A 24,391-nucleotide genomic window follows, 5' to 3' on the forward strand; every position below is an offset into this window, starting at 1 on the left:
AAAGGATAAGATTGCCTTCCTTCTTTTTTTAAATAGCTGAGTAGTATTCCATTGTGTAAATGTACCACAGCTTTTTTATCCACTCATCTACTAATGGATACTTGGGCTACTAGGCCAGTTAGCGAAAGACAAGTACCACATGATTCACTCATATCTGGAATCTAATGAACAAACTGAACTAATAAGCAGAATAGAGACAGACTCATAGACGGAGAGCAGGATGACAGCTGTCGGGAAGAGGGGGTCAGGTGGTGGGGGTGGAGAGATAGAGCAAAAAAGAAAAAAACTTCATGGAGACAGACGACAACGTGGTGATTGCTGGAGGGAGAAGGAGTGGGGGAGGTGGAGGAGGGTACAGAGGGACAAATGGAGATGGACAGAGGCTTGACTTGGGGTGGTGACACACAATACATCAAGTGTGCACATGATGTGGTGTAGAACTGTGCACCTGAAACGTGTATAATTTTGTTAACCAGTGTTATCCCAATGAATTTAATAGAAAGAAGAACCCTAAAACCTAAGATTTTATAATATGTTACCTTTAAGGAAGGCAAATTAGCCACCAGGATAGAATAACTGACCCAAAGTCACCCACCAAATTGTGGTTTTGTAGTACAGCCATCCACTGAAGGTTTATGAAGCACCCCTTATTATACTGGGACAGGCTCCCCGAAGACTGTGACAGTGTCCTCTGCTGTCCTCTGCCAATATTGATCACTCGGGTCAAACCATCTACAGTGTTTCAGAGTATAATATGTATTTAGAGACAAGTTCAAAATGTCCAAGAATCTTTCATTTTTAATGACAAGAAGAGACACAGACAAGTCAGTACATTGGTGCAATCTTTATGGGCTTAGGAAAAAATAATATACATAATCCTCAGTATTTAAGTGGTAGAGTGAAATCTGAAGCAGAACTCGTATATGGTCCTTTTGGTGTGTCATAAGCATGGCTACTTTTAAAACATCCTGAAATTAAAATACTAGTATTTAGCAATGTGGCCACAGGCAAATTACATAATGTCCTTTCATATCCTCTTCTGTAAAAGGTGATCCCAAGAAATGATCTCTAAGGTCCCCTTCAAAAAAAAAATCCTATAATTCAATGGACATTTAAACATTCCAGGCGGGGACTTCCGCCAAGATGGAGGCATAGGTGGAGACGCCGTGCTTTCTCACACAACCAAGTTTAGAGACAACAAAATATTAGCAACAGAAAACACAGCCAGAACACAGAAAATTGAACTTTTCAGAAGTCTGATAACAACAAATTCTTCAGCCTGACCAGTAAGAGGGGCAAAGCCAGCAGCTGGCAGAGTGGGAATGCACAGGAAAACTAGGTCAGATGGACTCAGGCTCGCGGATCCCAGGCGTGGGGGTGCAACGGGCAGACTCAGTGAGCGACCCAGTGAGTAACAGGTGGATCCAGCAAGGGTGCAGGGCGGCAGGTTGAATGTGGTCAAACATTTGTGTGCAGATAGATCGGCGAAGGAGTGAGCAGTGAAACGGGACTGAGCAGGCCCCAGCGGCAAGAAGCAGTACAGGGGGCCGCCATTTCCCCTGCTCTGACCCCGCCCCCAAATACAGCATCACAAATCAGCGACCTGAACGGCCCTGCCCTGGTGAACATCTAAGGCTCCGCTCCTCATTCTTAACGGGCATGAACAAACCAAAAATGGCTCAAGAAGATCTCAAAGCCCCAGAGCCCATAACTCTAAGTGACAAAGAAATAGCAAAACTTTCAGATGCACAGTTCAAAACACTGGTGATCAGGATGCTCACAGAACTGGTGGATTTTAGTCACAAATTAGAGGAACATATGAAGGCCAAAGTAATTGAAATGAAGGGAATTGCACAGGAAACCAATAGTGATTAAAAGGAAACTGGGACTCAAATCAAAGGAATAAATCAGAAGGAAGGAAAAAATGACCAAACAGGAAAATATGAAGAAACAAGAATTTAAAAAAAAAAAAAAAGGAGAGACTTAGGAACCTCTGGGACATCTTTAAATGTTCCAACATCTGAATTATAGGGGTACCAGAAGGGGGAAAGGAACAGCCACCAGTGGAAAACTTATTTGAACAAATAATAAAAAAGAACTTCCCCAACCTGGCAAAGGAAATAGACTTCCAGGAAATCCAGGAAGCTCAGAGAGTCCCAAAGAAGTTGGAGCCAAGAAGAAACACACCAAGGCACATCATCATTACATTAGCCAAGATTAAAATGAAGGAGAGAATCCTAGAAGCAGCAAGAGATAAGGGGACAGTCACCTACAAAGGAGTCCCCATCAGACTGTCAGCTGATTTCTCAAAAGAGAACTTATAGGCAAGAAGGGGCTGGAAAGAGGTATTCCAAGTCATGAAATCCAAAGACCTACATCCAAGATTGACCTATCCAGCAAAGCTTTCATTTAGAATGGAAGGACAGATAAAGTGCTTGTCAGATAAGATCAAGTTCAAGGAGTTCATCATCACCAAGCCCTTATTAAAGGGACTTACCTAAGAAAAAGAAGATAAAAAAGATGAACACTGAAAGGACAGCAAACTCAGTTATTAACAACCACACCTAAAACAAAAGCAAACTAAGAGGACAGCTAGATCAGGAGTGGAAACATAGAAATAAAGATCTCATGGAGGGTTAGCAACAGGGGAGTGGGAGGAGGAGAAGAGGGGAGAAAGTACAGAGAATAAGTAGCATAGATGGTAGGTAGAAAATAGATAGGGGGGGCAAGAATAGTATGGGAAATATAGAATCTAAAGAACTTGAGACATGTGGTCATAAAGGGGGGGAATGGTGGGGGCAGGGGGTGCAGGGTGGATGGGAGTGAAGGGGGGAATAGAACAACTGTAATGGCATAATCAATAAAATAAAAAAATAAAAAATAAAAATAAAATAAACATTCCAGGGGGATGGCTATCTTTTCTATTTTAAAACATCTTTATGACCTCTCTTGACTTGTTCCATTGCCTAATCTCATAACATTGATGCAGAGAATAAAAGTTTTACGTCTAACACTAACCACACTGAATCCTTCTACGGGCAAAGCCAATTTTCCCTAGTTCGAGCCTCTGTGGAGGTGGAGAACAATGACCAGTGTTTCCACACACAGGGAAACTCTTCATTAAGGACCCTGGCATCCTCTCATTGAGTCACCCTCACTCTTCTCTTCTGTGGGCTAAAACAACCCGACGCCTTTAATCATGTAGAACTTCTCTAGAATCTAATTATTTTGCCTCGACAGAGAGTAAATGAATCTTCCCAATACTATCAGCTAAAATGCTGATTTGTGCTACCACGGGATGAGAGAAATTTGAGCATTTCTTTTCATTTGATTACTTTCCAGAGACTGCAATTTGTTTTTGCTAAAGCTAATTAATGCCCCGAGTCACCCTCCTCAGGTTTCACAGGAACACTTCAAGCTAAAATCTGAAAGAATGAATTTTAAAAAACAAAGTACATGTAAAGTTTTGGAAAATTCCAAAAAACTGAACTTTTATTGGCCTGAAAAAGTAGCACAAAACAGCAAAGGATATTGAGACGTGAGCAACAGACTGCCGCAGGGAAGATTCTTTTCACAAATGAAGACTGCAATTGGGTAAACCGAGTCACGCATCAGCCTGCCTACAGCATCCAAAAAGGACATCTTTAGCCCTATTTTTTAAAAATCTTCAGGAAAAATTTTACATCCTCCTTTAGTTGCCCCAATGTCCACATTAGTGTCATAGTCAAAAAGTACTTCCTTATATTTATAGTTAATTAAGAGTATACTTATACTCTTTCTTGCTGCACCTAAATTTGTTTTTCTGGTTCTACATGTCAGGGAAATAAATGATTCTATGCCTAAAAGCATACACTTTTGACTTGTGTCCACAATATGTATGGAATGATAAGAAAACAACCCAATGAAAAAACTGGGTCAAACTCTGAACCAGCACTTCAGCAAAAACGATATATGAATGGCAAACAAACACATGCAAAGATACTCAACGTTATTCATCAGGGAAGTTTACAACCCAATGAGATACCACTACATACTCACTACAAAAACTAAAATTGAAAAGACTGAGCACACCAAGTGCTGGCTGGCATATGGAAACACTGGTTCATCCTCTGTAGGTGGGAATATATGAGGTCCGTCCATAAAAAGTCCAGCCATTGTTCATATAATGAGAACAGTGTGCACCACATCCCTGTACCCTGGCAGCCAAGGAGAGGGGACTGGAATGTGCATGTGTGAACAATGATGACTTCACTGTACCAGTCAGTGGCAGAGGTAGACTCCAATGAGTAAGCGTGTGTACTGTGTGGACATCATATTCAAAATGACTGAGCAAGTAGAGCAATGAATCTGCATTAGATTTTGTGTTAAGCTTGAACATTCCTCCATGGAAACTATTCCAATGATTCAGAAGTCCGCAGCTATGGGCAACTGGTGATTGGTAGCTTCATCACAACATACCTGCTCATGTATCCCATCTCATGCAGAGATTTTTGTCGAAACATCAAATCACCCAGGTGACTCAGCCCCCTACAGCCCAGATTTGTCACCCTGCAACTTCTGGCTTTTCCCAAAACTAAAATCACCTTTGAAAGGGAAGAGATTTCAGACCATTGATGAGATTCAGGAAAATATGACAGAGCAGCTGATGGCGATTGGAAGAAATGTGTCAGGTCCCAAGGTGCAAACTTTGAAGGGGACTGAGGCATCATTGTCCTATGTACAATGTTTCTTGTGTCTTGTACCTTTTTAAATAAATGTCTCTATTTTTAGTATTACATGACTGGATACCTTCCATACAGACATTATAGAAGGATACTACCACTCTGGAAAATAATTTGGCAGTTTCTTAAAAAGTTCAACACACACCTTCCACACAATCCACTCACTTCACTCCATGTTTACCCTACACAAATGAGAGCATACACGCATACAAAGACCTCTACATGAATATTCCCAGCGCGTTCATTTGTAATAGCCAAACCAGGCACAGCACAAATGTCCTTCAACAGGTAAATGCATAAATTGTGGTATATCTGTACAATGGAAGACTAATTGGCAGAGGAAAGGAATGAACTACTGATAGGAGTAATAACATGAATGAATCTCCAAATTATCACGTTGAGTGAAAAAGCCAGACAAAACGATGCATAACACATGCTTCCATTTACAGCTGACCCTTAAACAACACAGGGCTGAACCACATGCATCTACTAACACGTGGATTTTTTCAATAAATACACAGTTGGCCCTCCACATCCCTAGATTTCACATATACAGATCCAACCAACCACAGATCAACAACAGTATTTTCAATTCAAAATTAAAGTTTCGGTCTGTGGTTAGGAATCTATGGATATGGAGAGCTGACTGTATGCATTGTTCTATGCCATTTTACATAAGGGAGTTGAGCATCCTTGGATTTTGGTATCTGAGAGGGGTCCTAGATCCAACCCCGCATGGATCCTGAGGGACCATAGTTAAGTTTTGGGGAGTCAAAAGTTATATGCAGATTTTTGACTATGTGGGGAGTCAGCTTCCCTGACTCTTGTGTTGTTCAAGGGTCAACTATATATGAAGTCTCGAAAATGCAAATTAACCTACAGTGACAGAATGTATAACAGCCACTGACTGTTGATGGGGGTGGGATTGTTGGAGAAGGTTATGAAGGGGCTGAAGGAAACTTTTGTGAGTGATAAATATGATATGTTCCCTATCTTGACAATGGTGATGGTTTTATGGGTATATAAACTTACTAAATTGTATACTTTATACATGAATAGTTGATTTTATATCAATTATATCTCAACACTAGGATTTTTAAAAATAATCTTTTACATGAGTGAGAAAGTTATTAAGTGACGCATCCTGTCTCAGAGTCCCCTCTCAGCCTCCAGTGCCATCTCCAAAATGTGCCCGATCTTCCCTTCTTCACATTAACAAGTGTAGCTATTGCCTTTGAACTTTCGTGACCAGAATTCACTTGCCTTTAGGCTTTCTTAAAGAAATCAACAACTATTTAAGTCTTAACAATTAACCATAGGAGAATTAAAAAGCAACAACAACACTTTTTTCCCTCCAGGACAATGGCCATGTTTTCCACATGTCCTTCTTGGCCGAGCCCACCAAGGGTGTGAACGGAGAGCTGGGATTCAAAGTCAGGTCTGACTGGCTCCAGTGCCTTTGTGAAAACCAGTGTGCCCCAACTATCAGATATTTTGAATAGCAATTAATACATATTAAAAGAAATTCATAGGATTGAACAACAACAACACAGGAAAAGAAATTCAATTTTATTATTCCTTGTACACTTGACAACTCAAACCATCCAAGCAAGGCACTGCCAAGTTCATCAGGCCGGCCTGCGTAGACCATCTGCATTTGGCTGCAGGGTTTTCCATTTGAGTATTAAAGGAAAACATTAATTCCTCCATCTTCAGTAGATGAAACCTGCTTCCTAATATCTTTTACTTTTGCTTATTTTGATAACTTGCTTATTCCATAGTGAAAAGGTAATGTTCAACTCATCCCAGGTTGAACCATACTGAATTCCAAAAACACAGAAACCAAACTGTGCACTCTTGTTTAGTACGTCCAAATGAATGCACAATGGAGACTGCTGTGTGAAGTCTGAAGATGAAACAAAACTGATAACACACACATATTCTACCACTAATTAAAAATATACTAGTGTTACAAGTCTACAATTTCAGTGGAGGTATTATCTTTGCTCAGAAACAAGGTACATTACCATATGGCTGAAGCCCTCCAGCATTTAATTAGGTGACTGGTCATAAGAAGAATCACATTACCTTAGATTGTGACTAAGGCTTAATACATTCATTTTATGGTGACCGTATTTTAAGATGGGGAACGTGTCAATAAAAAATTCTAGCCGTATCCTCCAAAGTGTCCATATGACATTTACTTGCAGAAAATCACTAATTCCCACTGCTACTTTTAGTGGCCAAAAGATATTTTGTGCTGTATTTTAAGCCTAAATAGCACTAAAGAGAAGCTTCACAGAAGGTACACACATGAATATATAAAAAGAAATGAGAAAATCTCTAAGTTACACTCGTTACTTCATTCAAATTCAATGAACACATTTAGTCTTGATTCAATATCACTCTACTCTCTAGCTGCCTTCTCTGCTCATCAATTAAAAGAAAAGGGTCAGTGTAAACTGTATGAGCCATTCTTCAGTCATGCCAAGGACATGACCCTTCAACCTAAGATTAAAAATAAAGTGCTATATGTGAAATTCGATAGTGTGTAACTTCTGGGCGCTAAGGTCTAATAAATATAACATTTCAAAAGAAAATTAAACCATCTAGATCGTTTCTGGTCATTTTCATGATTCCACCAGCAGAGTTCAATGGCTTTGGCACCATTTGCCAGGATTTGGGTCCCGGGTAAATCGGTGGAATTTGGCATCGGTTAGTTTATAATCAGTTTCGCCAGTTCGTACAAGGCACAGAAAAGTTCTCCACTCCCCTATGCACTTCAAAGCATTTCATTTATTATTCAAATGATTATTCTGACAAAACCATTCGTCAAGAAGAAAGCAAAGAAATCTTATTTTTCAAAGCGGAGATTTTTAAGACACACCTTTCACACTAGACTGCTTTAACCACCAATGGTATTTCTGGCAAACTCTTCTATTTCCTACAAGAATACATTTTTTTAAAAAATCCAATTTTTCTTACCTAGGGTCAGGGATTGTTTTTACTGGTTTCACTTGAGGAGAGATTTTATATTTTACATTTACCTTAACTTCTTCTTAAGTGCCTATATTTTTTTGCCTTTTCTAAGGAGAACACACAATTCAAATGTGAGCAGGGTACTGCTGAAATCATGGCACATGCGTCACAACCACCTCCAGCTGACGGCAGGGATAAGCAGGGAAGGGCATGTACAGTTTTCCAGGGGAAAAGAGAAGCAGCCTTTAGTCAGAGGGCTAAAGGCTGCTTCTCTTTTGCAGTTAACATGAAAAAGGTTTCCTTTGGAATAAGCCTGGGTTGACACTTTCTTTTTTCTACCCTACAATTCGCATTACAGCTATTCACAAGGTAACGTGCTTGCAGGGTTTGCAGAGTTTCTGGGCTCCGTGAACAGGGCCACGGTCTAGTCCTCAGAAAGAGCCCCCAACGCCAGGGAAGCAGGAAGAGCTACCTGAGTCACTCACTGGTCAAGAGTCTCAGAGCAAAAATGGGTTGGGCTGAGGACAGAAGATGACAGGAAAACATAAGGCCAGACTCGAGTTTAATTTGGTAAAGAAAGATATGTTTGGCCACTTAATGGCTGCCAGATACCAAAGATTAAGTTAATTTACTTAATACTGCTTTTAGTCATGGAGCGCTTCAAAGCCACTATTTGAGAATCAGAGCAATAACAGATGCTGCTAGTCGGGCTCAAGAGACCCTGTTCCCTCTCTTTTGCTACATTTGTGGAATAGGGTTTATAGTTGTTTAGAATCAATCCTTTTTAAGAAAGCTCTCTTTTCTGATCCCAAATTTCCCAATATGCCCATGTGATGGCAGCAAAACAGCCCCTTCATCCTGTACTCATTACCGTTCTCTGTGCCTCCAGGCCTACGGTTCCTAAAAGGATGCACACTGCCCTACGCGCAACAGCAACCGCATTCAAAATAAAGCAGACCCTAGAGCGAGCCCAAAGCTACGGTGTTTCCAGCTGTGGCCAAAGTACTGGAGCTGCCAAGAAGCAGGTATTTATTTATTTATATTGTGATAGAATATACATGACATAATTTACACATTCTTTAGTGTACACTTCAGCATTAAGTACATTTACCGAGCAGTTTTAGGCATTTTAGAGTCTGGCCTCAGTGTCTGGATACCCAGTCGTGCATTCACTGGTTGGTAGTCATGGCTTCATGGACATGAATGCCATTCTATTTCCAGGTAATCTCTTAGCTAAGTATTCAAAGTCCGAGCTCATTCAACACACTATAGAGTTTGTATGCTTTAAGGCGAAGAATGAAATGCCCAAACCAAGCTTTGTCCATTCACCTCCAGATGGAAGACAGAAACTCTGATATTCTCTTCCTTGCCACTAAACCTTTCAGAAAACAAGAAGCCTACTATTCCCCGCCCTTTGGGATTTTCACAAACATCAGACAGTAGAAACTGTCCAAGGAAAATGCCCCTCCAAATTAACAGGATATAAATGAAGCTGCAACTAGGTAATAGATGGTAGGGACTGGACTCCCCTAACTTCACTTCTCTAATAAGAGTCCAGCATTTTACCAGGAGGGTCTTTTATCTGGAAGGATTCACTGTGTTCTGCTGCCTGGAACTATTCTGGGTGAGGACAAACACGAACCTGCACCTTGGAAAGGAAATGGAACCACATCTTCAAGAGGTGAGGAAGAGTCAAAGCTGTAAAAAGGCCTCCACGTCGTTCTCGGACAGAAGGGAGGGGTCGACAGGAAGTAAGATGTCCCCTCTCACTGAAAGCACACGAGCAAATTCTGGTGGGGGAAGTCACTACAGGCCTCATGCAGGCCACACATGTGAAAGTGACAACTTGCTTTCTGCCTTTGTTCCAAGTTCCAAACCCTGTCTGTCGCCAAGGCCTGGCCTTATCCAATCTCCCAACCAATGTCTTCCATTTCTCTTCTGTCAAAACCAAAGAAACCTAAACTTATTAATATGGTGTTATAAATTAGTAATAGTAACTTTAAGTGGTAAATCTCCCACTGGGATTTTCATTTTAGAAGAAATCAAAACCATTTAACTTAAAGAACAAAAGTCTACCTGTGAAACTTCAGCTCAAAATGGAGGCAGCGTCTGAGCAAACTGGGTGGGTAGGGGCACTGTTTAAGACCTCTCAAATCATTTCCTATAGCTTCCAACTATCCTAGAGGCAAAGCTGGTCTGGGTGAATGGCTACAGTGGGGTTAGAACCTGGCCCTCTCAGTGGCTTCATTCCTAAGGGAAAAAGAGCCTGCTGTGGGAAGTGCATGTTAATTAGTAGCAGAAAGCATTCCCTTATTCTCCCTTCAAACATGACCACTCCACTCAGACCTCACAACAACATGTCATGCATTGGTTATGGAAGGACTCAGGGAAAACAGGACTTTGAATTCTCCACCCTACTTAGAACCCAGGAATATTTATCCAAGGTTGAGCCAGAGAGTGGCTGGCCAATTCCAAAACCCACACCCTAGGGTTTATAATCCAGAGTACAGATTGCTAGTGTCCTCCTGGCCAGCTGTGTAGCAATCCTGTGGAGCCTCCCAGATTCCTATCAAGGGCCCCATGACAGTTACAGGGGTGCAGACAAGGGGGAGGGAGGTACAGAGTCCCTCTTCTGGCCAGAGTTCAGCGGGGAATTCTATCAGCATTTTAAGCTGCTACTTTAGGGACGTGTTCAACCATGCAGCAGAACACAAATCCCTAGCTAGTTTTTTCAAGTTTCTCCTAAGTCCAGTTTTCATTCTGGCTGTGAATTAAATTCTGATGTCTTAAATCATGCAGGAAAAAAATGGGTAAGAAGTGATTGAATTATATTAATTATATGACATTGAAGCTCAGTTAGAAAACAAGAATTACATTTCTTAAGGTTCTCTTCACTAGACGTATGCAGGTTATAATTAGAATCAAATAAATTTTACTTTTCATTCTATCCAAGCTGAAAAGAAGCTGTGCCTTAAACTCTGGCTTTACAAGTAAAAAAGTAATTCTTCTGGAAAAGAAAAGGGAATAAACAGTCAGGCAAAAAAAACAAACCAACACTACTAATCCATTACCCAAAATGGCGGCTTCATGAACACATTGAAAATATTTTCTACCCACTGCTCTGTAAATGATTTTCTTGTCTGTGTGACATGTCCTTTAGTAACAATTCAGCTTTTCCTTGGCAACCTAGATATATTTCCATAGTTTCTACCAAAATAGATGGCCTTTTTCTGTGTAACTATAATAATCAAAAAGGAGCAGGCGTATTTACATAATAGTGCTCTTCATGTAAATACACATTGTGTTCATCTCTGGATGTTGTGGAGTATGGACCAAAAAATCTCATTTATGTGCGCCCACCCAATTCTGATTTTGTGATTCAGATTAAGGCTGGGCTAACCTCTGGGGCTGGGAAGTTTCATTTAAAGTTAGGAGACATCTGGCCTTCTCCCAGGAGCTGGTGGCCAAGGACAGGAATGTCCCAGAGCTAGAATTCTCCCCAGGGCACGTCTCACTTCAGGGCTCCATTCAACAGGTTCTGGCCAGTGACTTGAGGTCAGTGAAGGAGGCAGGTGGGGCTGTGTGCATGAAAAGTATAAAACTGAGAAACAAGGGGGTTTTCAACCTGCCTCAGGGGCCTTGTGGTTGACTATCAACTAATATGTTCAACTAGATGCTATTGTTGTCTACCCACGAGAGTGGTTCCCTAAAGTCACTATAAAGTTGATTACTCCAAATCGTGTATTTCATAATATTCAGTAATTTGAATACTTCACTGATTCAGACTTACCTTTTTTCCAAATAAGTTAGGATTACCACATAAGAAAATGCGGACAACTTTAAAAAGTTCAACATGTATTTTATATTTTTGTGATTCTGTTTTCTTTCTAAGAGTAGAAAGAGGATGATCAAGTAAGCTGTATGTGAAAGTACTTTGTAAACCTCAAAGCCTTATACGAAGGCTTGTTTGTTACTATTATTTTTCTTCTTTCTTTCAACAACTTTGAAGATTTTAAAAATTATGTGAAGTTCCATGAATGAAAAATTAAGATGGTAAAGAGAGATAGAAAGTATATTTTCTAATAGTTTTTAAATTATGAAGAAATAGTAGCCCACAAAGAATCTCATTAAGATTCTGTGCTTCTTAGCCTCAAGATATATTTTCACTGTGCAATGACCCATGATTTCCTATTATAAGAAAAATTTCCTTTGTAAGAAATTCTCAATATTTCTCAAGAATCTCTGAACTTCAGTTGAGCCAGTTTTATTTAGCAACCTGTCACGACCACTTGGGCTTAACTGCCAGTTTTTCCCCCTTCTCAGCTGATTTCAGATAAGAAAACAAGACTACTGCCAAAGCAATGCCCACGGGCGGGGGCGGGGGTGTGGTGGGGCAACGAGGGAGATATTATCCCAAGAGAGCAAAAGTAAGACCAAATCTTTGTTATTTGAAACTGCAGGTGAATTTTGGCACATTGAGAACCAGCTAGTCCTACTCCCCAGCAGTAACATCACAGACAGATGAGTTAGAAGGGCACGTTGCAGTGTTAAGCATTAGTAGCTAAAGGAGTGGCCAGACACATGGGTTCTGGAGTCAGACTGCCTGGTTCGAACCGGTTTGATCACTTACTAGCAGTACGACCTAGGGTGCATTTCTCAACTTCCCAATGCCCAACTTTCCCTGTCTGTTGAATGGGAATAACAACATTAAAGAACTCAAAGTATTGTCACAATAATCAAATAAATCAGTATGTATTAAGTCCTAAAACAGTACCCAGCCCATTGTAAATATTTGCCAATTTCATCATTTATCAGAGCAAAGAAGATGGAAACCAAGAAGTAGTATAGCACAAAAGATGTACGAATAAATGAATCAATACTTGACTCTTTAATAAATTACTTTTAAATTTTTATAATTTCTTTTTATATACTTTTTAATATATTTTATTGATTATGCCATTACAGTTGTTCTATTTCCCTTCATTCCCCTCCACCCTGCACACCCCCTCCCTCACCATTCACCCCTTTAGTTTATGACCACGTGTCTCAAGTTCTTCAGATTCTATATTTCCCATACTATTCTTGCCCTCCCCCCTATCTATTTTCTACCTACCATCTATGCTACTTATTTTATGTACCTTCTCCCCCCTTCTCCTTCTCCCACTCCCCTACTGCTAACCCTCCATGTGATCTTCATTTGAATGGTTCTGCTCCTGATCTAGCTGTCCTCTTAGTTTGCTTTTGTTTTAGGTATGGTTGTTAATAACTGCAAGTTTGCTGTCCTTTCACTGTTCATGGTTTTTTATCTTCTTTTTCTCAGGTAAGTCCCTTTAACATTTCATGTAATAAGGGCTTGGTGATGATGAACTCCTTGAACTTGACCTTATCTGAGAAGCACTTTATCTGCCCTTCCATTCTAAATGAAAGCTTTGCTGGATAGGTCGATCTTGGATGTAGGTCTTTGGATTTCATGACTTGGAATACCTCTTTCCAGCCCCTTCTTGCCTGTAAGGTGTCTTTTGAGAAATCAGCTGACAGTCTAGTCTGATGGGAACACCTTTGTAGGTGACTGTCCCCTTATCTCTTGCTGCTTCTAGGATTCTCTCTTCCATTTTAATCTTCGCTAATATAATTATGATGTGCCTTGGTGTGTTTCTTCTTGGCTCCAACTTCTTTGGGACTCTCTCAGCTTCCTGGATTTCCTGGAAATTTATTTCATTTGCCAGAATGGGGAAGTTCTCCTTTATTATTTGTTCGACTAAGTGTCCCACTTGTTGCTCTTCCTCTTCCCCTTCTGGGACTCCTTCTGGTACTCCTATAATTCAGATGCTGGAACGTTTAAAGATGTCCTGAAGGTTCCTAAGCCTCTCCTCATTTTTTCGAATTCTTGTTTCTTCATTCTTTTTCTCTTTGGTTGTTTCTTTCTTCCTTCTGGTCCACTTCATTGATTTGAGTCCCAGTTTTCTTCCCATCACTGTTGATTCCTTGTGCATGTCCATTCATTTCAATTAATTTAGCCTTCATATGTTCCTCTAATTTATGACTATAATCAACCAGTTCTGTGAGCATTCTGATCACCAGTGTTTTGAACTGTGCATCTGAAAGTTTGGCTATTTCTTCATCACTTAGATTTATCGGCTCTGGGGCTCTGAGTTGTTCTTGAGCCATGTTTTGATCTGTTTGTGCCTGTTAGGTATGAGGAGCGGAACCTTAGATGTTTACCAGGGCAGGGCCACCCAGGTCGCTCTAATAAATTACTTTTTAACTGGGGAAATATGCTTACTCCTTTCAGGCTTTTCCACCTCCAAAGAAAGGTACTTGCCACTTGCTACCTCAAAGTGATGACAGTCAATATAAGGAAAAAAGCAAATAATTTCAAACTTACTGGCTTTTTAAACCCATGCTCTTTAGTTATTGAGTATACATGGGTGGGAGGGCCTCTATGGCACCCTGAGTTCTGATTCTAATATGTTTCCCTTCCAGAAGTCCTCTGACTACAGCAGGCCTGGTGGAATGTGATGTTAGACACTGTGCTAGGCCTTAAATCTCAGTATGCAGAGGAATTATCTGGAGGCTTAGTGTGAAATCGCTGGGGGACATGCAGAAGGAGTTGTCCAATAATAAAGAGTTGACTCAATGATTGTGTACAGGTTCTAGATCTAGAACGGACTCATTAGTGTGCATGAGTAACAACTCTGGAAAGTACATGCAAAGTGAAAAAGAAGAGTGGAGGGAGAATGAAGAGTTGCATCAACATCTTGAAGACAACAAGAGGAAGGGGCCATTCCAAGTGAAGAAAAAAGCAATGACCCAGGAGGTTACAGAGGGGAGAGTGTCATAAAGAAAGGAGTGTACTGGGCTGTCAAATTCCAGAGAAAGATCCAAAAACATAAGAACTGAACAGCATCTGATGGCTTTTGTAACTAGAAGCCACTCCCATTTTACCTTTGCAGGTGCAGCTTCAGTGAAGTGGCAGGAGCAGCAAATGAGAGCAGAGAAAATGGAGGAGACTGAACCATAAACAACTCTTTTCAAGAGTCTAGATAAAAACAGAGGAGACACCTAGGGTAGGTAGAGTGGGTCCCTGCATGGAGAGATTCCACGCCTGGTAGCCTGTATCTTCTCTTGTCTCTATCAAGAGGGGATGAAAGTAGGGCCAATGGGTTGGGGCAATGAGGCAAAGTAGGCCCTTGGCAAATATGCTTAATAAATAGAAGAACTAGTGGTGAAGAGCGCTCATAAAATACAGTGACAGACAAAAGGACAGGATAAAGAAGAGAAATTCTGTAACTGGTGTGGAGGGGAGGCAAGGCCAGCAGTCAAGAGTCTCTGTGTTCATGCTGAGTGGGAAGCGTAAGATACAAAGGAAGAGTAAAAGGGAGGATGTATCCCATGCAGCTGATGTGACTGATGAAGCTTGTTTTAATTAGAAGATTATAAATAGACTGGTAGGGTCAAGGCCCTGAGAAGGAGGAGGAAAAAACTGTGCCAGTCTGGGAAAGATAACTAAAACATGCTGTTATTACTTTTCCTTGTCCTCAGTTTAAGCCTATTATAATTCATCTTTACCTTCTTATCTATTCCCTAACCGATATTTTCTGCCTAAAGAGACAAAAAATACATTTTTGATCTTAAAATGTTCCCTACCATGTAAGGTGACTGCAGGTTAGCTGGCATCTGGGGCTTGGAACCGTCAAATCCTTCAATTCCGCATTATTCGGCTACAGTGTTTGAGAAAATAATTAAGACTAAGGAAATAAAAGCTCCTTAGGGAATATATAATTAAATATTTCAAAATTTACATATTACTAAATTTATAATAATTTTTCCATCATTATTATTTCCATAACAGTTAAATATGACACAGAGTGAATACTGTTCTCTATTAAAATGACCGAAGATGCACCATTGATGGTTTCTCTTATTAAGCAGTAACCCATTTATTTCCTGGGTTGCCCTTAATTCAAATGGAAGCAAAGCTCTTTAAAATGACTTCCAAGTTATGAATTATAAAACGGTCCCCCACGGTCTTGCCCTTGTTGGATCCACTGTCTAGAGTGGGCAGCATGACCTCTCTCCTCTCGCATGAACAGCCAATCACCATTTCCCAATGTCCTGGATGTGGCAGACTGAATGCCCATATTCGTTTCCTGCCTTGATACTTGGGAAGTCCTCCTGAACTTCTCTAACTCACTTGTGCTCTTCCCCTTGTTTACAGGCCCTTGGTCCTTCGTGTATCTGTCACATAATTATGTGGTCAGCTTTACAAGCCTGGGTTTTATTAACCAGTAACTTTCTTGAAAGATGAAAACTTTTTTTCTTTACTTTGCATCTTACCCAAGACCAAACACTACTTGGTTGATCTATTAACTGACTGGATTCTAATTTTCACAGTGAATGCCATCAACAGAATATGTATTACTATCATTGTTAGACGTTTCACCTAAGAATGAAGCTGTTTGCAGATCAAATCGCTTGTTCTAACATGACCTGAACTGGCCCACTGAAGTAATAGATAACATTAAAGAAAAGCTGGTTCCTACAAGTTTTATTTTTCTAGCTTGCTTTGTCAATGCATTCCATATGAGGTGAACTCCTCATTCCTTTAACTAAAAAATGTATTTAGAAAATGGTCTTAAAGAGACCTGACACCACAGATGAAAAGAGACCTGACATCACAGATGAAGTTGGCCAGGCCTCTCTAGGTACCGAGAGATAAAAATTGGTGACAGATGACAGTGTCTTTTTAGCCAGAACTCTGCAAAAAAGTCACTTAATACAGTAAACATGATTTCATCCCACAGGGTGCACCTCAGCTCTCCAGGTGGAAACTTCCAGGCCATGAGCACAGCCCCCAAAATAAATCACAGCCCCCTGGCTCAGCAGGTTCACAGTAACAAGGAGACTAAGTAGGTTGCTGCCCCAACTGAGATTTCACCCACATGAGGAAACAACCTTCCAATTTCTGCTTTTACATCCTCCCTTATGTAAGGCCTAAAATTCTACCACCAGAGTTTCATTGCTTTATTTCAAAAGGTATGTCTCTGTAATACGACAAATACCCCCAAGGAAAGTAATGACTAGGCTCATTTGCATATCTGTATGAAAGCAGGGAGCAGGCACAGGTTTGGCTTGCAGACAAAGAGGAAAATTTAGCAGCTCAACATCGCCTGCCTCCCCGCCCCACCCTAGGCAGAACTGAACATCTGCACCTTGACAATCTTGACCTGGTATCAGAGTCCACGAGGAACCAAAAGGGGAACGGCAGGTGCCTTCTTTCAGGATGCTATAGGAAGACCTAACCTTTAATGCCATTCCCTCAGGTTCATGGAATTTAGTAGTAACCACAGGAAGGGCTGAGTTTGGCACCTCTAGGCTGACTAGTTGAGAGAAGTTCTACATGAACAGCACCAGCAAAGCCCTATTCTCAGCTGTTTCTACCCGTCCTGGGCTAGGCTGTCCTGTACTCTCCCTACAGGCATCTCTGTTTAAGAAGATTCTTCTGGACATTTGGACAACAAAGAGTTATCTATTTTAATCACTTTCAGAAAAGCATCTCTGACTTTTCTCAAAGACTCAGATGTTCCTTGTACTTGTCAGAAAACAAATGTGGCTTAAGCCAACATCTGGAATGAAGAAAAATACAGCAACCACCACCAAAAAAGATAATTAGATTAATAAGGAATGCTTTTCAGACATAACATCCCACAGGCAAAAAAAAAAAAAAGAAAAAAGTTTTCAGAACTATCCAGAACAAAGTTATGGAAGTTACTTAGAAGCTTGATTTAAGCAGATTAACTGCTGGAGGGCACCGCACAGGAGCAGACCGCTGTGACCTTGTGGGCCATGCCCACAATGGCGCCCCGACGCTTTTGAGAGATGGAGGAACCCATAAAAATGTTCAAATGTCTGTTACAGGTTTTGCACATGCAGAATCCATAGCCAAGTTTTTTAGCTATTCTAAAATAAGGCATTTCAAAGAGAGTGACTTAATGGTCATCTGGCCTGGCCTCAGCTGCTTTGCCCAACATGGGCTCAGTTTTCCTTGAACACTTTCGATGACTGGCAGCTCGGTATTACGAAAATTTATTTTTCTGATAGAGAATGAGAACTTCCACAAAATTCTTCTTTATATTGAAATCTGAAATCTATCTCATACTTTCCCATTGGGAACAAGAGAGAAATTATGTGCCTTCTGCCAAAAGGCAGCCTCTCAAGTATGTAAAGACCATTACCATGTTGCCTCGAAGTTTTTTCCAGTCTAACTATTTCCAGATGTTTCGCTTCCTCCTCATCTTGGTCACCTCCTCGGTTTAAATACTAGTTTATCAGTGACCCTCTGAAAATGGGAAGCCCAGAGCAGAACATAATAAGCAAAATGATGTGGGTTTAGTCTGGCCAACAGAGTTGGTGGGGACTGAAACCTTCAGGGTCCGGAAGCAGCAACTGTGTCACACTGCTTCCTTAGGCTCACCAAAAAACCCCATTCCCCAAGCGCTTTTCAAAATATAAAAACTGGTTTGAAGCCAGACAGCCCAGTCTTTATGAACACAATTTTGACTTTTCTTTAAAAAAAAATCAGAATATGAGATATATATATGATGTCCAGAAAATATTCATCCATATGATATGAAAAATAGAAGATGCAAGAAGCACTGTACATAGGACAATGATGCCTCAGTCCCCTTCAAAGCAGACACCTTGGGACCTCACTCAGTTCTCCCAACTGCAGCATGACGTTCCTTCTGCTCTGGTAACAGAAGCCATGGAACAAACATGTTTTGCTACCACACATTTCATGCCAAGATCCTGCATCAGAATATCAGACACAGTAGTGTTTGGAATCCCCAGGTCAGCTTCTATTTCTTGCACTGTCAGTCGCTGATCTTTGTTGATTGCAGTCCGTAAACGTTCAACATTCTCAGGTGTTCAGGCCTTTCAGAACATGGATCACTTTCAACAGATTCTTGACCATCTTTGAAGCATTTATTTGCGCTGCACTCATTGCATAACCCCCAAAAGCTTTCTGAATCATCTGAATAGTTTCCATGGAAGAATGTTCAAGTTTAATGCAAAATTTGATGCTCTGCTTATTCAGTCATTTTGAATGCAATGGACACACAGTACACATGCTCACTCAGTGGCGTCTACTGCCCCAACTGACTAGTACAGTGAAGTCGTCATTGTTCACGCATGTGCATTCCAGTCCACTCTCCTTGGCTGCCAGGTTACATCAATGTCTCACAAACTGTTCTCATTTTGTTAACAATAATTGGACTTTTTACAGACAAAAATCCTATCTCTATTAAATGTTATCGATAGTCTATATCAATCTAGTCTTGCAAGGTTATTTTGAATCTTATTTTTAAGTTATGGACTATAGAAGACATATCAAATAAAAAAAGAGCATGGGGAATATGACAATCAACAATTTGCCCAGAACCCAGCTTAAGAACACATCACAAATAAAAATGGAGCTCCTAGCATATGCTTCCCCAATTTCATCCTCTCCAGCAACACAGAGGTAATGGCTACTAACCAAAATTGGAGTTTGTCACTCCCATGGTTAAAGACTATTTTGAATTTTTCTTTCATGACCTAGTATGTTTATATCATATACAAACATGATAAGCCATCTAGTCTGTCTTCATTTAAGTAAGTAATTTAAATGTTGAATAAAACATTGTCTTCATGTATCAGGTTAGTAATCCCACGAAAACAATGAGATGACTCAGGCATGACTTATTCTTAGGGAATTCTTATTAGCTCTCAGCAAACAAAGTGTGAGGCACTTGCAAGTAATGCACTGAATGACCCATCTAAAACAGTATCAACACAAGTTTGGTCATTGATAAAATATGCCTTTTCCTCTCTCTTTCAAAAAAACCCTTTTGCAAGCACCTAGCGTCACATTCCCACCCCACATTTCCCTCAAATCACTGACATGGTTCTATGCTCACTTGCATACAAGGCTGTCAGTTATCTGGGTCCCGGGATTTGCCCGCATGCATAAGAGACAGTGCTTTTTTCCTGTCACCTCCCTTACATCTGCTTCCAGGGCCTTCCTCTCAGTTTACTGGCAGAGACAAGCCAAAGCAGGAGTTAAAATCTGCCCTTTTTCTATCACCATTATATACCAAACCCCTCCTTTCTCTAGAACTTTTCTTAACAAGCAAACCAAGGAGCTTTTACCTGTTATTCTGCAAGCAGGATTACCCCATTACGCAGACTGACAGCCAGAAGCACAGAGGGGCCCTCCCATTCATGCCACATCAATCCGGGAATCTTTCCGCTACATGTTTTGGCTTGTTTATAATTCTAAGACTTTCAACAGAAAGTCTTACCAATCCAGACTCCTCTCGGCTGGTTCTAAATCCTACAGCAGGGAAGCTATGAGATGGGCCTCCAGGGCAGTTCCCTGGACAGCAGGCAGGAGAGGAGAGTTCAGAGTCCAGGAAGGCCTCGGCTCACAGGCCTATGATGCCCGAGCGGACCCAAGTAAATCCAACACCTTAATTCGACAGAAAAGGAAATAGAGGGTCAGAGAGGTGAGGTCAAAATAAAAGTACATGTCAGAGTGAGTATTAGAACACAAGACTCCTCAAAGGCCAGGTAAAACACAAAACCCAGCCAGGCTTCCTTTCTATATAACCAGTGTAGATATGAAATGTGGCTCCAACATGCAGGAGTCCCTTAAGTACTCTGAAGATAAACATATCTGCTAAGACACAAACTGTCTCAATTCATGATGTTTCACTTTGAGGTTAATAATTCAGCATGTGCCCAAAGCTGGGCTAGTTAGAGAAAGGTACCAAAAACCAAAACCAACCAAATAAACAAAGCCATAGCTGCTTCTCCACGGAAAGAGATTAAAATTTATTTAGAGAGAAGAACCACTGAGCATATGGGTATAAATTACAGTATGATTCAGTAATGATGAATAGTAAGATAAGGGGTTTAAGTAACAAACGCTACAGCCATTCACAGGGAGAGAGGATTAGAGCTGAGCTGGAGACATGAAGGGCACGTCTTCCTGCCCAGCAGTGTTTCCACTGCTCTCTGCCACACTTGTCTCTTTCTAAAGCGATTCCTGCCTTCTACTTCTCTACAAGGACTCTGGGAAGACAGAGCCCATAGAAAGACAGCGCCTTGAAATTACAATCACAAATGAAAGTAGCAGCCGACACTCTCTACTGCAAAACCCCCAACTCTGCACTATGGAAAACAAGTTCTTTCAACTTCATAACCTGGGTAATGAGTAACGTGATGATTCTTGAATTATGTTAACTTTCCAGGAAAACAAAACAGGAGTCAATATTATTCCCGAATAGCATAGGCTTAAAAGGCCTAACTTACCTCTTAGTTTTTGTATCTTAGGAACTTTTAAAAACTGTTACAATAAAAAACTTCCATAAAATAGTTGTAAAAGATATAACATACATGTTTTCCAATTTTTAAAAACTGTTGGATTTTTCAATATCTCAAATAAAAAAAATTTCCACTGCCTATGTCGCTATGGGTGATTTTCACTGCCACACGTTGAATTAAGATTGTATTGTTACTTGTACCTCAGTATTTTTTAGAGAAAAGAAAAGCAGATTTCTCTGAAAATTTATCCAAAGTGGACGATGACTGAATGATTTGGGTGGAAAATATTGTGAAGTTATTTGCAGTCAAAATAAGCAAAAAAAAAAAAAAGGTGGTGGTGGAGGAACATCCTCTTAGAAGCACCAGAGGAGTAAACAAAAGGCAGTGGAGGGACCGATTTCTCGCACAGATATTAATCTGATGCTGAGACTTCAGTTATCAGCACGAGGAGGTGCTTTCTCTCTCCACCGACACCCTTACAAACACAGGCACCACACTGGTCCAGAGAGGGCACACAGCCTTGCCCAAGAATCACAGCAAGTGAAGTGGTGGGGCCTGGACGGGACCACTCAGAGTCCAGGGTCTTTGTTCTGTCCAGGACCTGATGCTGTCACTTATGTTTGGGGCATATTTTGTTTCCCACAGCTCTTCAATTCAAACTTGAACTCGCTGGTGAAAGGGAATTCAAAGGTGATGTCCAGAGGTATTTTGGTCTCTACAAAGCCCACAGAATCAGACACTGGTAAGCTGTACCGAGAGAGCTAGTCAGGGTCCCTTTTAAAGGATAACTGCTTTGTAGTATTTGAACTCAAGGGTGAACTGATAGTCTTAAATTGAAGGCATCAGGCTCACATGGTAAAGGGCTGTGTATCTGGGTCCAGCACACCATCAGGGATATAAAATATACTGGATCAAAAGTAAAAACTTACAAACAAAACACTGTGATTGGCATTAACAATGCCAATGCCATTAACTGTTCCAAGATGATGCAACAGTCATAACTCCACACAGGCATAACTTTGGAAATCCCAAATCAGAAACTTCTAAGATTTAAGTCAACAAAGAAAATCAATAGTGGTTTAAGTTTATACTCCCAAATATGGGCTAAGGAACAAAAATACTAATAATACTTACACATATTATTAGGGAGGAAGGAAATGGCAAGTAAGTACACATAAATCAAAAGGAAATAAAAGCTGTCAATGGGGCCTTTAATCTTCCCATTGTGCAATTCACTTTAGCATAGCAACCTTTGTGCTACTCCCACCAGCTGAAAAATTTCCTTAGTTAAACTCTGAGTATCCAAGAACCTGATTAGAGCTCTTCCAAGTACATAAATTCACAGCAGCAATGTGACAAAAAGCAAACACCACCCATCCTCTTGTGCATACATCCATCTTTTCAGCTTTTATCTCAAGTCAGAATAGCCCAATCTTTACCAAACAGTATTTACCACAAATACTGCTTTGAATGATAGGTTTTATGATTAATTTTTCACTTTCTTCATGAATAACTTTCTCAAAAGCAATTTAAATCAAATGAACACAGTTTTATCAAATTCACTACTGTAAAAAAATAACATTTATAGTTCATCTCTCCAGGGTGACTGTGAACATTTTAGGGCAGCACAGGGTTGTTCCTATAGTTAGTTGAAGAAACCCAAAGCTGGGTTTTCTAACTCAAAGTCTAGGGTATTTCCACTGAACCACAGAAAATGGGCAAGAAAGAAAAGCTGCCTTCCTCTGTACCTGGCCACAGATCAACACCATTACCCCAGGCAATGACCCCATAGATGTGAGCCTGAGAGAATGGTGGTATCCAATGAAGCCATCCTCACTACAGAAAAATCAAAGTCTGGAGCAGACCCCACTGCTGGCGGGGACATGACTCTACATCCTGAAAACAGCCTGTGCTCAGATCCTCCAACTTTGCACGTAGGCTCCTTCTTGCTCCAAGGAAAGGGCCTACACAGTGTAGCTAAAGCTCTTGCCCACATTAAAGGGAACTGGTTATTTTGGTGGATTCCTACTTCAGCTCTGTAAGTGACTTGCTTTCTGAACCTCAGTTTCCTCAACAGGAAAGTGGGGGTGGAAACACCTTTTCTCAGGGTTACTGTATGCAAAATGTCCAGTTCAGTGCCTAGCAAATAGTCAAGGCTCATCAAGGGCTGGTCGACTTCCTACCGACCTTTCTACTCTGAACACTTAACTGCTTGTGGGTCAAAATCTCCTTATAAACCCCTGGAGAGACTAACTAAGTACCAAGTATGACTCTTCTACCATCTGTCGAAATCATCTTTGTGTGTATGTGTTGGGGGAATACAGTTCTGATCATGTTTACGTTTAAGAGTCCAGATTTAATCTTGCTACTCGAAGTGTGATCTACAGACCAGAGGCATCAGCATTTCTGGGGAGCTTGAAAGGCAGACTCTCAGGCCGCACTCCAGACTTGCTGAGACACAATTCACGGATCTCCAAGTCATATGTTTGCATCTGTAAGTCTGAAAATCTCTATCTACAATATATGTGCATAGTCAATAAATTGGAGCCTAATGACCCTCTAAGGAATCAACTGTGGCACCTTCTGCTGGTGGTGGTGGCTCTATGAATCTTTATTCAGGCAGAAAGAAACCACTGACCAAGGCATTTTCACTGGGAGGATGGGATAATTGTATACTTCTTACTTTGTCCCTTTTGTGTTTAAAAAATGTATTAAGCACACTGGCTTTAAGGCAATATTTAAATCTTTTGTATTAATGTATTGTATGTTATAAGTGCTCTGAATATAATTAGTAATATGAGTATTCTGACTATATTTTAAACTAACAAACAACAGTTAGGAAGGGTACTTTCAATGGAGTAATTTCTGGTTTCTACAAAGCAACACAAAGCAGATTGATTAGTAATAAGTTTCCACAAACTGAATGTTCTCAAAACAGGTCGACAAAGTTCTTAAAGCCTACACTGTGATTCTGTGCCTTTCCTAGTTCTTTCCAGTTATATGTGAAAGTACAAATTTTAAATGCTCCTGAAAGTAAAATTATAACCCAAATTCCTGAAATGAATCACCAAATGCTGGATAGGGAGACTGGTAACTTTGTGTCTCAGGAAACAAAACCCAACCTGAGTGAGTCATCTCTGTGATCACAGATAACACAGCCACAGCCAGAGCTTGACGAAAACAAATGGCTGCAGCAACCACATGTCAGAGTCTCGTGTTTAATGGTTTCTCACATTAAAATGCATCAGTCAGCGCTGCGAAACCAGGAAGTGGAGCCCAGGACACCACATAAACAACACACACTCTCTTGTGTTTGGTATGTT

At 40.6% G+C, this 24,391-nt stretch overlaps 1 protein-coding gene across 6 annotated transcripts in view; it reads right to left on the bottom strand.

Annotated features, from left to right (window-relative positions):
- Positions 1-24,391, bottom strand: part of THADA (THADA armadillo repeat containing) — a 288,531-nt gene that overhangs the window by 135,571 nt on the left and 128,569 nt on the right. The gene's annotated exons all lie outside the window — the stretch shown is intronic.

This window comes from Artibeus jamaicensis, unplaced genomic scaffold, assembly GCF_021234435.1.
Source record: "Artibeus jamaicensis isolate MK-2021 breed Jamaican fruit bat unplaced genomic scaffold, CSHL_Jam_final contig_465, whole genome shotgun sequence".
Classification (NCBI taxonomy): domain Eukaryota; kingdom Metazoa; phylum Chordata; class Mammalia; order Chiroptera; family Phyllostomidae; genus Artibeus; species Artibeus jamaicensis.